Source organism: Anopheles merus, chromosome X (assembly GCF_017562075.2).
Source record: "Anopheles merus strain MAF chromosome X, AmerM5.1, whole genome shotgun sequence".
Taxonomy (NCBI): Eukaryota; Metazoa; Arthropoda; class Insecta; order Diptera; family Culicidae; genus Anopheles; species Anopheles merus.
In genome coordinates, this window is record NC_054081.1 from 24,323,757 (window position 1) to 24,337,968 (window position 14,212).

The following is a 14,212-nucleotide window of genomic DNA, read 5'->3' on the forward strand; positions in this document are numbered from 1 at the left end:
GAATAACATTTACTCCTAATGTTTTTCGTTTTCTCAATCAACTCGAGATTGTATGCTTCGGTGCCTTTCGTTTTATCTAGTGCGTCCTGTGTAATGTGCATTCCGTGGACAGTGTAGGCGATATATTTATGTGTAGGTTCCTAAAGTGTTACAGCTAACCTTTTTTTTTTTTTTTTTTTTTTTTTTTTTTTTTTTTTTTTTCAATTATCCTTACTTCTAATTGTACAAATTCCCACATGGATATATTTAAAAACTATATAAGAAGGTTAAATAATTCGCGATTTTCAATGCTTTCCGGTTATATAAACTTACCTTACTATATGAGTGTTAAAATATATCCATTTACATGTTATCGTAATGCTAAAAGTACTATGATAGAATGCCTAGCTATTCCCTGTTCTTCATCTGCTCCATTGTTACCCTAATCTACCCTATCTTTACTTAAATCTAGCACAAGGCATTTCCTCCTTGCGATTGTCTTATCCCGGACATACTCGGGTGCAAACCTGTTTGATTAAATCACTCGTTGAACCTTTTTAATCGGTTATTATGTATCTTTTCTAACTTCTTTCCATTTTTAATGACACACGTTTGCTCACTGGGAATGTCTACGACCTCATATGGTCCTCTCCATATCCCTTGTAACTTTTGCCCTACACCTGTCTGAATATTCCTGACTAACACCATCTCTCCCCACATAGGTTGCCATTCAATTGCGTTTCGGTCATATTTTTGTTTCCGTTTTTCTTTTGATTCAATCAAGTTTTTTCTTGCTATCTCGTGTATCTCTGTGAGTTTTGTTTTCATTTCTTGGCTAAAGTCGGTATACGTTCTTTTGCAACCCCTTTCCTTGTATATCGATGAAGGCAACCTAGCTTTTCTACCAAAGACTAATTCGTATGGAGTAAATCCCGTTGAAGAGTTTGTAGTAGTATTATATTCCATGGCAAAATATGGTAAAAACCTATCCCATATTTCATAATTTTTTCCAACAAACTGTCTCAAATATATTTTTAGCTCCCTATTCGCTCTTTCCACTATGTTTCCTTGGGGATGATAGGCAGAGGTATTGATTTTTTTAATCTTTAAGAGTGAACAAACATCTTTCATAACTTGGCTCATGAAATTAGTCCCTTGATCCGTGACTAATTCGTTAGGCGCACCCGTAAAACAAACAACATTTTCAACAAATTTTTCTGCTACAGTTGTGGCTTCTTGATTTGCCATAGGTGTCACTATAAGGTATCTCGTTAGATCATCTTGCATAACTAGCCCATACTTATTTCCCTTCTCCGATTCAGGTAGTATCACAATATCCATATATATCTTTTGAAAAGGAAACGTTGATGTGGTTGTAATATTCATAGGGATTTTGTTATACCTCCCAATTTTGTTCAGTTGACAAGACTTGCAACTTCTAACGTATCCTTCTATATCCCCATCCATTCCTGACCAGAAGAATAGCTCTTTGATTCTTTTTTCATTCTTCTCACACCTACATGTCCACCTAATGGTGCGTCATGAAATTCTTTTAGAACTGTTTCAATTTCACCTCTTTCAACTTCTACCCTCTCTGAATCCTTAATGTAATTTTTAAATTTGGCTTTGACAATGTTTTTTGTTTGCTCCAACTTTTGTTTTCTTTCTATTCCCCTGTCGCTAGTTTCCTTTTCTACCTCTATTTTTAATAGATTCTCCCAGTGTTCTTCTTGTGGGGTTTGATCTAGGAGTTCTAGTTTCTGTTCTTGTTTGGGTTTAGAAAATTGTATTTTTTTCTCTTGTTGTCTTGTGACCACAGCGACCGTATTACTGATTTTGCCTGTTTGTTCTTCGGTTTGCTTTATTTCTGGGAGTCTTGATAAAAAATCAGCAACCACATTCTCCTTCCCTTTCTTATACCTTATTTCGCACTCTAGGCCTTGGAGTCTTAATCGTAAACGGGACAAGATTGGGGAATTTTCTTTAAGCCGCCATATCGACACTAATGGTCTATGGTCGGAATATATAATAAATTTCTGGCCATAAATGTAATGCTTAAAGTGTTCAACTGCCCAAACAATTGCTAGCAATTCCTTTTCTATTGGATGATACCGTTTTTTCAGCCCCTATAAGGGATCTACTTGCATAGGCAATTGGACATTCCATCGTTTTTTCATTAGATAGCACCGCCCCAAGGGCGTAATCACTTGCGTCAGTAGTAATGACGAAAATGTCTGTAAAATTTGGTCTCAATAACAAAGGTTCAGAAATGAGATATTATTTAAGTGTCTTAAAGGCTTCATCACACTTTTCATCCCATATAAAATTAATATTTTTCTTTAAGAGTTCGTGCAACGGTTTACGAATATCAGAAACATTTGGTATGAATTTCCCATAAAAATTGATAGTTCCCAAAAATGAACGTAACTGTTTAAGGGTTTTGGGTGTTGGCATTTCTAATATTGCCTTAATATTTGCTCGGGTGGGTTTGATTCCGGATTCATTTACAGTGTGACCCAGATATGTTATTTCCTTATGCAGGAGTTTGCATTTTGAAGGCTCTATTTTGAGGTTATGTTGTTTCAAACCATCCAAAACTTTAATCAGGTTTTTAATGTGTTCCTCTCTTGATTCACCAAACACCACTATATCATCTAAATATACGAACGCTTTAACCGGTTGAATAGTATAAAGTACCGTATTCATGAGCTTTTGGAACGTGGAGGGACTGTTTTTTGAGGCCCATCGGCATTCTTAAAAATTCGTAATGCCCCTTTGACGTAGAAAAGCTGTTTTTGGCGCATCTTTAGGAGCAATTGGTATTTGAAAAAATCCGGATTTTAAATCAATTGTTGAAAAGTATTTACTATTACCAATGTTATCCATTATTTCCTCTATACGAGGTATTGGATATATAAAGGGTTTTGTTATCAGATTTAGTGCGCGAAAATCAACAACAATGCGATATTTTTTTTCCCCATCAATATCCGATTTCTTCGGTATGCACATCACGGGCGCATTCCAAGGGCTTTTGCTTGGTCCTATGATATTTTGCTTTAACATTTCTTCAATATGTTCATCCATAATATTATTTACTGCTACTGGAAATCGGTATTGCCTTTTATAAGCGGAATATTAGAACTTGTTTCTATTTCGTGCATTGCTGCTTGGGTATAGGTTAAATGATCCCCAGGCAAGTAGAAAATATCGTTGTATTTACTAATTATTTGTTTAATACTGTTCTCCATTGAGATATCTAAATGATTTAAATTTATCCTTTTCATTAATTCTGCCAGTCGTTCTGATCCGACTAATTTCTCTCGTTTGATCGTATCGAATAAATCGCAATCTGCCTGTTGTTTTTCGACACATGGGAGCAATTCAAAATTTCCCTCTTGAATGTTACTGTCATTCTCCTTTCGATGACTAACAGTATCTTGCAACATAATTTTTTTTTCATCCAATTCCTCCTTCTCTCCTTTTGTATATACTTGCTTCCTCAGAGTAATTGTCTGGAAGCCTTTCCCAATGACAATTGTGTACATTTTTAAAAATTCTGCCCCTATTATACCAGGGACGCTAAGTGTTTCAATTATGTAAAATTTTGCGCGGTATAACGATTTTCCAATTAATAAATCAACAAACATCGAACCCATAGTGTCGGATAAAGTTCCATTAAAGCTAGATAATTTTACCTTATCGCTGTAATCTATCTGACCAAGCTGTTTTGCTGAATTAAAACTCAAGGCATTAAAACACGCTCCCGAATCAATTAGATATTCAATTGTTGTTGTATGCGAATGACGCGATAAAATTTTGACCATTAGTTTACTATCATTTGTAGCCTCTATATCAAGAGTCTCGTGTTCTCCCTTGATGCTACTATTTGATGTTTGTTCTGTATGTTCCACAATTTTACAAGTTTGATCAAAGAAAAAAAATATTTTGATCGCTGGGAACACTGGTATTTTTATTTTGATTAACCCGTGTTCCTTGCTCTAGTTTTTTGGACGCGTGTTTGCATTAAATGGTTGGTGGTTATATGTGTTAGCATGCAAGTTGTGTTGATCAGACCCGTGTGGAAAATTATGTGAATGTGTTGAATACTGTGTGTTATTGTGTCTATATGGTGTGAAATATCTTCTAGGACGTGAATTATTGTGATTAAAGTTAGAAGAATTTGAATTGTATGTGGTGCTATTGTGTTGCGGTTGCCCAAAATTATTTACTCCTGAATGATTAATACTACTGTTAATAGTGTCACAGCGTAATCTACTATTATTGTTGAATTCTACATGGTTTCCAAATCCATTTTGCGTGGTTTGGCTATTTAAATTTGTATCATTATCGGTATTTGGGCATATATTTGTTAGTAAGGTATGTTGGCATTTGTTTCAAAAATGTGCAAGCGGTTCAATCTTTGCTCAATTTTTCGGATATGTTCGAGTTGTATTACTTCCTCCTGGAGATATTCTAAAAGCTCATCAAAACCAAGATGTTTATTAGTTCTGGCAAGCGTTTGTAATTCCGGATTTCTCAATCCTGCCAAAAAGTGTATTTTTAGATTTTTTTGAGCATAAGAATCTTCCGTATTTGCTGCATCATTGCTGATAATACACTCTTTTAGCTTGATTGCCCTTTCCTTGTAGTCCGAGAAAGGTTCATTGATCTCTTGCCGCAGCGTCTCGACTTGTTGGAAAATGGCTTCCAAGCTAAACTTTTCACTGAACACTTTTATCAGATTCGCTTTTACGTTGGCCCAATTGTCATCTTTAATACGGTTAAAGTAACTAGCCGCATTTCCCTTCAACTTGAACATCACCGTTCGTATCAAATCTTCTTCCGATTCTCCTTCCGGAATGTGATTCGCAAAATACTCAATTTGGTACAAGAAACCGTCCAGATCTTTTGCCGCTCCGTTATATTCCGGAATGCATAGCATTGCCCTTTCGATCGGAAATTCATAGGCCATATTTGAATGCGTACCGTTTAAAGCTCTTTCAATTTCGACACTTTGGTTTAATAACTCTGCTTTGAGGATCTGGAGGCGTTCCTTGTAGCTGTATTGGCGATTTATGCAAGATTCACTAACTGCCGTTGAGTTTAAGTTTTGTGTTGGTTCGAATACACAAATTTCCGACCTATTACGCGTATTAATTTGAACCGCTCTATTTCTTAGTGCCAACACCTTATTGTTCATCACCTTAAGTAATATATATGTATATAATGCTAAGATATAACGTATTGAAACAATATAATTTTACTATAATAATAAAACCAACTGTGTATATGTATATATATTATTGAACTTTTTTTTTCAAATAAACCACGAAAAGGGGTTTGAAAAGAACGTATGTGTATTATTAATTAATCACTAAATATCATCATCATCACTTACCGAAACCATCACCACTTACCAAAAGAAAATTTCACTAACTAACCCAATTTTAGTTCACCAGCCAGATTAGACGTTATGTGCGCAAAAATATTTGTTCGAAATTATCTGAGCGATATTTTCTTATCGTAGCGGCCGAGGTCGCTACACCTTCGAACACACACCTCTAACGGCAGACAATTATTCAGCGACGTGGGCGGCACTTTTAAATTTTTTTAAACCCACTTGGTGGATGAATTCATCCGTTTCGTCAACGGATTGGTGAAGCTCAAGGAACCGGTCGATTCATGGGACACACCACTAACCAACATGCTGCTAATGAAACTGGATCGTGAAACGCTATTAGCTCGGGAAAAACACTACGTACACTTCACCAAGGATAAATACTAGTATGTGATTGCGTTCGTGCAAGATCGAGTTCTGTTCCTGAAATCGACCAACAATTTTGTGAGTGATCAAAGCGCTAGTGGAATTAAGGTAGCATTCATCGTCATGCAGTGCAACGGAGGTTCGTCGCAAATTCAGCTGCATCGTGCCCTACTCCTGCTGTTTCATCTGGTTCGATTCAAAAACCCAAGTGTCCGTTAAAGTGCGCAGAAGATCATCCATTACGCAGCTGTCCAGTTTTCATCGGCAACCGACCAGTTTTCATCGGCAAGGTTCAGCACCGACGGGACGTCGTCGCATCAAGGTGGTTGTGCTGGAACTGCCTAAGCAGCACACATCAAGTCAGAGCGTGCAAATCTGACTATTCGTGTCGTACGTGTCGTGAACGCCATCACACTCTCCTGCATCACTCCATCCATCAGCCACCTAGAACGGTCACAATCACATTCGACATTCACATTCGACACGATTCGTTCTATTTCGAATTTCATATCCGATGAATTCGCTCTGATATTGTTGACCAATCGCAAAAAGGTCAACGTCGCTGTATTGGGCATAGGAAATGCAGTACAGCAAGTGAAGGGTTCGATCGTCACAACGGTGCATTCGAAAACTCAATCCTTTGCTACGGAGATGGCTTTTCTGGTGTTGGAAACGCCATCAGCTCACATCCCCACTTCACCTACGAACATCTCATCGTGGAAAATGCCGGACGTGGCATTAGTTGACACCAACTTTAATTTGCCAAGGCATATCAACCTCGTCATCGGAGGCGATACTTTCTGGGAGCTTCACACAGGTCGCAAGCGCTCTATTGGAAGAGACAAACCGTGGCTGGTGGAGACGCATTTCGACTGGGTGGTATTCGGCAACACGCAGCACTCATCAACTGGTCCGCGAGTGTGCCATCTCGCAGCAAACGACATCCCCCTGGAGGAAATCATGCAGCGCTTTTGGGAAAGCGAAACCATAGCCGAGGATCCTGTGCTATCGGTCGAAGATGATGACTGCGAGAAACACTACACATCGACAACCGTTCGCAATTCAGCAGAAAGATTTGTTGTTAGTTTCCCTTTTAATCTTAATCCTAATGTCATTTTAGGGAAATCTAAACCAACAGCCGATCGTAGACTCCGTTGTATGGAACGTCGTTTGTTGAATAATCCTACAATGAGAAACGAATATGTTAAATTCATGCGAGAATATGAACAGTTGGGTCTCATCAAGAGGTTTACCGTTCCGGTAGACGCTTCGACTCAGCATTATTACCTTCCTCATCATGCCGCGGTAAAAAAGTCGAGTATTACAACGAAGGTTCGGATTATTTTCGACGCGTCATGCAAGACGTGCAGTGGCTATTCGTTGAAGCTGTTGGTCGGTCCAGTCGTTCAGGACGATATTTTTTCCATCATTCTTCGGTTCCATTCACATGCCATCTTCCTGACTGCTGACGTGGAGAAAATTTACTGTCAGATTCTACATCATCCTGACGATAGAAACCTGCTACGTATTCGATACAGAGAGAGCCCTACAGACGAGACATCTACCTTCGAGCTACAAACAGTCACATACGGTACAACATCTACTCCATTTTTGGCAACTAGAACTCTACGGTAGATTGCTATCGATAACAGCGACACATACCCACAAGCTATAAAAGCTGCTTTAAATGATTTTAATGTGGATGATTTGCTAACGGGATCAAACGACATTAACGAAACCATTCAAATGCGCACATAAATTTCACAAATGTTAGAATCAGCAGGATTTTCGCTAAAAAAAATAAGCATCGAATCGATAAGAACCATTAGCAAACATTCCTGCCAAAAACATTGCAATCCAACCAACGCATGAGTGGCAAGAGTCAAACCATGTATCCAGCTACCATCGCACCTACAACGTGAATGGTTAAAATTTCATCCAACCTTGGGATCACTCCGTGATATACGCATTCCATGTTATACTTCCCAATGCACAGCTACAAACGTGCAAATACATATGTTCGCAGACACTTCATAATTAGTATATGGTGCTTGCTGCTATATTCCTGATGAAAGCATAGAGGGAGTCAGTGTTTGATTGCTTACGGCCAAATCAAAGGTGGTAGCTTTATCTATTTCACATTCGATCGCTCGATTGGGATTGTAAGCAGCACGATTGGCAACAGTCCTTCATCAGAAGGTGCAACACTCACTAAAATTTTCTGCTACTACTATCTGCTGGACAGACTCTATGACGGTACTACACTGGCTAAACTCTGTCCACAATCGATGTAAGCCATTCGTAGCGAACAGGGTCGCTAAAATACAACAAACGCCCAATATACAGTGCTGGAAACATCGATAATCCAGCTGACTATATTTCGCGCGGTCTCACGCCGGAAAAACTATTAGTATGTGAGCGCTGGTGGCACGGACCACATTGGTTATCGAGAAGCATGGAAGAATGGCCCCAAGATCCACCATCACTAAATGAGTCAGGGAACGCGAAAGAGGAGAGGTTGGCATCACGAATTGCAACAACATCAACAATATGCGAGTTTGCAACGGATTGTTTTTACGGTATTCGGTTTACCACAAACTTCAACGGGTTGTTGCATATTGCCTGCGCTTCATTCACCACACAAAACACCGCCAGCATATTAAAACAAATGCCAAATCCGTTCCACTATTCACGGCCGATGAGCTCACACAGGCAGAACTGAAATTGTGCTAATTGTCACAATTAGACACGTTTTACCAAGAAAGACATTGTCTACAAAAAACAAAGAGATTCCTAAACAGTCTAAACTGAAATGGCTATCACCGTTGATCGATAGTCAGGGTATCTTACGCATTGGTGGCCGGCTCAGCAACGCACAGCAGGCAGATTAGACTAAGCATCCTATAATTGTATGTGTTTATTGATCAATCCATCGGGATCTTGAAGATCCTACATGAATGTACTTAAATTAGTGTCCTTAACTAGCTGATTTACCCGGTTTCACACGGGATAAAATTGATGTCTCTGTTTAATTAAAAATAGAAGATTATGCAACCCGAGCAGTACAAAAGCTATGATTACAATGATTACAATGATATTATCCCAAAGCTTCGATTTTTCTTATCGGTCGTAATAACAGTATGTAATTAAGATCTGCTATGACAATCATCCGCTTGGGTACCACTGAGTTTTTGGTTTACCACGGAGTTTATTGGACCCGTATACCATATATCATATACAGGCACTCCATGATATTAATGCGGACGGAGTTGCCCTCGTATCTCTAATCTTAGCGTAAGTCGAATTTCGACGTTTTCGGTCAAATTATAGCTAATTTTCGTATCATTCTGCTTGAACGGGTAAGTTTTAGCCATTAAATTAGTTATTTGATCTGATTTCAACTAAAAAATTTAAATTTTGTGCCATTTAAAATGGTTTTTAAAATTTGACGTAAAGAGAATTTATTTTGAGTTTGACATTTGATGTATCAAATTAGTATAAGAACTGTCAAATTAAGAAAATCGTGTATAGCGAAATTGTGTATATCGTGTATGGGGTATATCGAGGAATACCTGTACCTTTTTAAATGGTTTTTAAAATTCGACCAAAGGGAAGTTATTTTGCATATGACATTCGATCTGTCCAATTTGTACAATTTGCTTAAAAAAACTGTCAAATTTAGAACATAACGTATACCAAAATCGCGTATATCGAATATGGAGTATATCGGGGAATATCTGTACCCATATACCAGCGCTAAAATCTATCGCAATTGCGAGGCCTCGTGCGAGCTCGCAAACTGCTCGAAATTGCTTGTGGGGTTTTAACACCAGTGTAAACTGCACTTGACACCGAGTGTCAAAGCGCTGTATACAACAACAATACTGCTCTTGGTATGGAGTTAGAAAATTGCAAAAAAATTAAGTTTAGTGTAACTTCTGAAAATGATGTGAGTCTTAAAACCTATTCTCATACCACCACTATGGGTTCCCTCTGGACACTATATTCTCTAGGTGATCGTTAAATGTTAAACGTGTGTCGAGAATGATCCCAAGGTCGTGGAATGTATCGATGCGTTCAACGAATATGTTATCGATCTGGTAATTAAATCGTGTACGGGACCGAGAACGGTGAAAAGACAAGACACGACATTTTTCGATACATAGCACCATTGCATTATCACGGCACCATATGCTAAACAGGTTGATGGCGCGTTGAAGATTGATGCAGTCATTGGTATCGTTGATAGGAGCGAACAGCTTAACGTCATCGGCAAACAGAAGAAAACGGTGTTCCGCTAGCAATTTCCCTACATCGTTTATATAAAAAATGAAGAGCAGCGGGCCCAAATTGCTGCCTCAGGGGTGGTGCCAAACACCTCTTTAGATGTATGATCGTTTACCTTGATCTTGTATGAGCGTTCTATGAGGTAGGAATGCAACCACTTAACTATTTGTTCCGAAAACCCTAACTTCTGCAATTTGGCGATCAAAATGTCGTGTGAGATCAGGTCGAAAGCAGCTTTGAGATCGGTGTAAATAGCATCCACTTGACCTCCGGAGTCGAGATAACGTTTGCAGAAACTAACGAATTCAGTGAGTTTGGATTATCTGCAAAGCATCCATTCTCAACACTACTGACAATTTCAATGCATCTAAATGCAGCTACACACCGGACCTCAACTGCTTCTTAAAACACTACGCCAACGATTTTGGCTCATAGGAGGTCGCATTTGTGCAAATCGGTCTACCACAGTTGTCACTCTTGCTTTAAGGCTAAACCTACCCTCGTCAAACAAATTTCAGCTCCGTGTGATATTTCCTTCTCAGCTCATCTTTCAGTGTACTCACATACTTGACAAGGTACTAACACAATCAACCTTCGATTCTCGACATTTCTCGCATGTCCAACTGTGACCACGATTACGTGCAAGCTCCTTGACGCAAGTACCAGCAAGTTTGATGCATTCCGCGTGAAATATAGCATTTCAGATGGAAACAGGGTAATTTCCACTACAAGCGATCGGATCCTTGTAAACAACCGAAGCGCAGATCTGGCAACTGGTGTCCATAGTAAAGTGAGTAGTGAGAAGTGAGGTATATGGTGCGCAAAATGAGAGAGAAACGGTGGTCCATGAGTGAATATGCTCAGTAATCCGTAAATATGCTCATCTATCTCCACGGATCAATGACATCAATTAAATGGCGATGGAGCCACTCAGATGATGAACCAAAATACGATCAATTTGTAAAAAATACCGGAGCAAACAGGAACGTGATGAAACTTGAAACGTATGTCCAAACAGTAAAAAAGTTAATGGCACAGACCGAGTATTTAAGATGGACAGAAATCTGGTTGACACAATAAAAAAATAGCTAACAAGCTGGAGCGTAACAGAAAACAAGTCTGACAACGAAAGTGACAACAAAAAAATACCATACGTCGGTAACCCTCCAAACATAGGTGGAGTTTCATCAACTTATCCTTGCTTGCAGTTAGTTATTCGGCAACTAGGATATATGCCATTAACACCCAGTCTTTCTTTTCAGACTAAAGCTTGTCATGGTTGAGAGGTTACCCGAGACTAAGACTGTCTTGCAGGTTCCTTCGGCAAACTGGTGTAGGGTCTGGATGTGGCAATTGGTAACCAGAGACTGTCATCTCACCAGAAAACTGTGCTCTATCTATAAGCACATAACGAAATTAAGCTGCACCAGCTGACTGAGACAGCTGCACCATAGGATGGGACGTGCCTTTGATGCCTACAGCTTCTATACAGCGCAAGAAACACTGCAACACAAATTTGCCACCTGTCCCAGAATATCACAGGCATGGGAAATATTTCCATAATATATTACATTTGGTGGTTTTTGTAGGATATTTTAGGTCAAATCGTTCTTGACAGATTTTACCTCGGTAGAAAAAGAGAATTGGTCTTGAGCAATGTGGCTGTCACCGAAAAGAATTAAGCTGCCATAGAAAACCGAAAAAAAAAAACAGAAAGAAAGCGCTACTTAATTCACATTTCATCATTCGCCATGAATAGATATACATTGCTTGCTGTTGGAGTTCTTCTGTGTGACGTAAGTGGATGAAGGCAATGTATGCGAAGCGTAATGCTCTTCCACATATATCTTTAATGGAAGAGTTGCGCTTGGCGCCGACGGATTGGCTCAATTACGTGCGAATGAATGAAGGGTCATTGTTGTCAAAACAGCCTTGACAGCCAGACAACCATCACAAGCCGTCCGACAAGACGGATGGAACCAAGCGCTAGATGGCCGCCTGCGACGGACCACAGAACCGAACGCTAGAGGGCCGCCACGACACGAATAAAAAAACGCGAAGGCAGTAGCGACAAAATAAGCGAAGGAGAGACACGGATTTTTTTTTAATCGCACGATCAGTACCCTTTACTGAAATAAAGAAAAAACTAAGCCGGATTAAGGCAAATAAAGCGAGATCAACGCAGTTTTTTCAGTTCATTTAATTTTGAGTACTTCCATTAAAGAAGCCGAGTTGAAGCCTTCTAAGTCGTTTTCTTTTCACATTAAAGTCGATTAAGTCGCTTTTTCCACAGTCATATCTTAGGCCCGTGGCAGCGATCCGATTTTCCGATGCGATTTTATCGGAAGAGATTTATATGGGATTTGACAGATAACGTCGGACGTGCGATTTTGTCGTACGACGGAATCAAAAAGTTTTGATTCCGTCGGATCGTCGCATCCGATTTTATCTGTCAAACTGAATTTAACAGTATAAACCCAAAATTCATGTTTTTTTCTCGAAGTGTTTGTTTGGAACTTTGTTTGTATCGAAAACCAAATAATAAGTGATATTTTTTCAGCCATGTCGTGTGGACGAAGAAAATTTGATTTTGTTGGTGCAAGAGCACCGCTATTTATGGGACCTCCGGGATCCGGAGTACAAAAACAACACCCTTAAAAAAAATGCGTGGGACTCCATAGCCCAGCAGCTCCACACAACCGGTAAGTATTATTTTTTTTTTTAGTTCATAGCTATTTGCCAGAGGGACACAACGCAAGGACATATTCATTTTCTTGTTGAAGAAATTGAACACTGGAGGCTCTGTCTTTCCTAATTGGTCTGGTTATGATAGAGCACGTCGTCGTATAAAAAAATCGATGCTTGTTAACATTTTATTTCAAGCATCCTGAGTGACCCAGCGTGAGTGCTGAGCGCACCTCCCCTCATTCTCAATGCCGCGTTTTTGGTTAATCCTCGCTCCCACCCTTTCTTTCCTTCTCATCAACGGACCCACCATTCCCGCGAGCGTAGGCCAACCAAAAAATTCCAGGAAATTCCTACAGTAAGTGTGCAGTATTTTATTCACAGTACTGTTTGCCAAATATCAATTCTTGACGGCGCGTACTGGCGATCAAATCGTTAGCTGCTTGATCCACCGATGGTGCGTGCTGTTGGAAGAGAAACACTTGCTGTTTGATGCGTTTGCCTGAGGAATGAAAGATATATTGAGCATTAGAATGGTGAACAAAACTAGTACTATTTAAAACTTACCGGTCACGAAGATATTTTAAATTAAACGGCGACTCTGTATGTCCGATCCATCTGCTTTGATCTGTTATCAGGAGCTATGGTGATGAAATAGCTACGTGTGATGGAAAATAATAGAAGATTAAACAAACATTGAAAGCAGTAACAATCGTACTCAAACACAACATCATTTGGAAGATTCTTCTTCTTATGCATGCACTTACCCGCAGATCATGTAACAAAACAAACTGCATTTACGCCTGCGTTGACATCTTTCACGATTAACTTAACCACTTTTCTATTATCATTTCATAAATTTCGCTGCATCTTCCGGCACCGATCCTTCCAAAATGAAATTTGCATTCGTTCTGGCAATGAGTTTCGAACGATCACAACACAGCGCGAGAGTGAAGAACACAAAGTAAATGGCACTATGTACAAGTGTTGATCATTGGTCAAAATAAAGTATAATGGAATTTATTTTACTTCAAATGAATTGATTTTATTCTGATTTACATTTAAAATATTGTTATCAGCCTAGTTGTGAACGTTTAAAATTATGATGAAGTGAAAACATCATTACCAGATAAATGAAACGACAATCGACGCATTTTGACCATATCGAATTATGATTGTCTTTACACATAGTGTCATCTCTTGCGCTTCAGGGTCTCACGCTCAGAGCAAAAATTCTCCCATCTTCGCAACGGTAGGAGCGATCGGCTATGGAGGGCTGGAGGAGTGCGAGTGTGTTTCTCATGCACACAGCGAAATTTTGGTCAACACCTCGATGGTGGGAGCGTTTTTCCATGGGATGGGGTAGTGGAGTGCGAGTGTGTCGCATGATTTCTTTAAAACTAAGGCCAGGGGTAGCGAGAGGCATCAAAATGAGTTACTCTTTGCCAAGCGGGAATATTAGACCAGGATGCTCGGTCCCTGGCTGCTACTTCATCG

The 14,212-nt window shown here is 39.4% G+C and overlaps 1 long non-coding RNA gene across 1 annotated transcript; it reads right to left on the bottom strand.

Moving 5' to 3' along the window:
- Positions 1 to 12,768: 12,768 nt before the first annotated feature.
- On the bottom strand, positions 12,769 to 13,520 carry LOC121595346. Its single transcript, XR_006005156.1, has 3 exons — positions 13,483 to 13,520; positions 13,283 to 13,373; positions 12,769 to 13,217 (listed from the first exon to the last, which is right to left on the bottom strand). It is a non-coding gene; the product is annotated as an uncharacterized LOC121595346 (long non-coding RNA).
- Between the last annotated feature and the right edge of the window lie 692 nt (positions 13,521 to 14,212).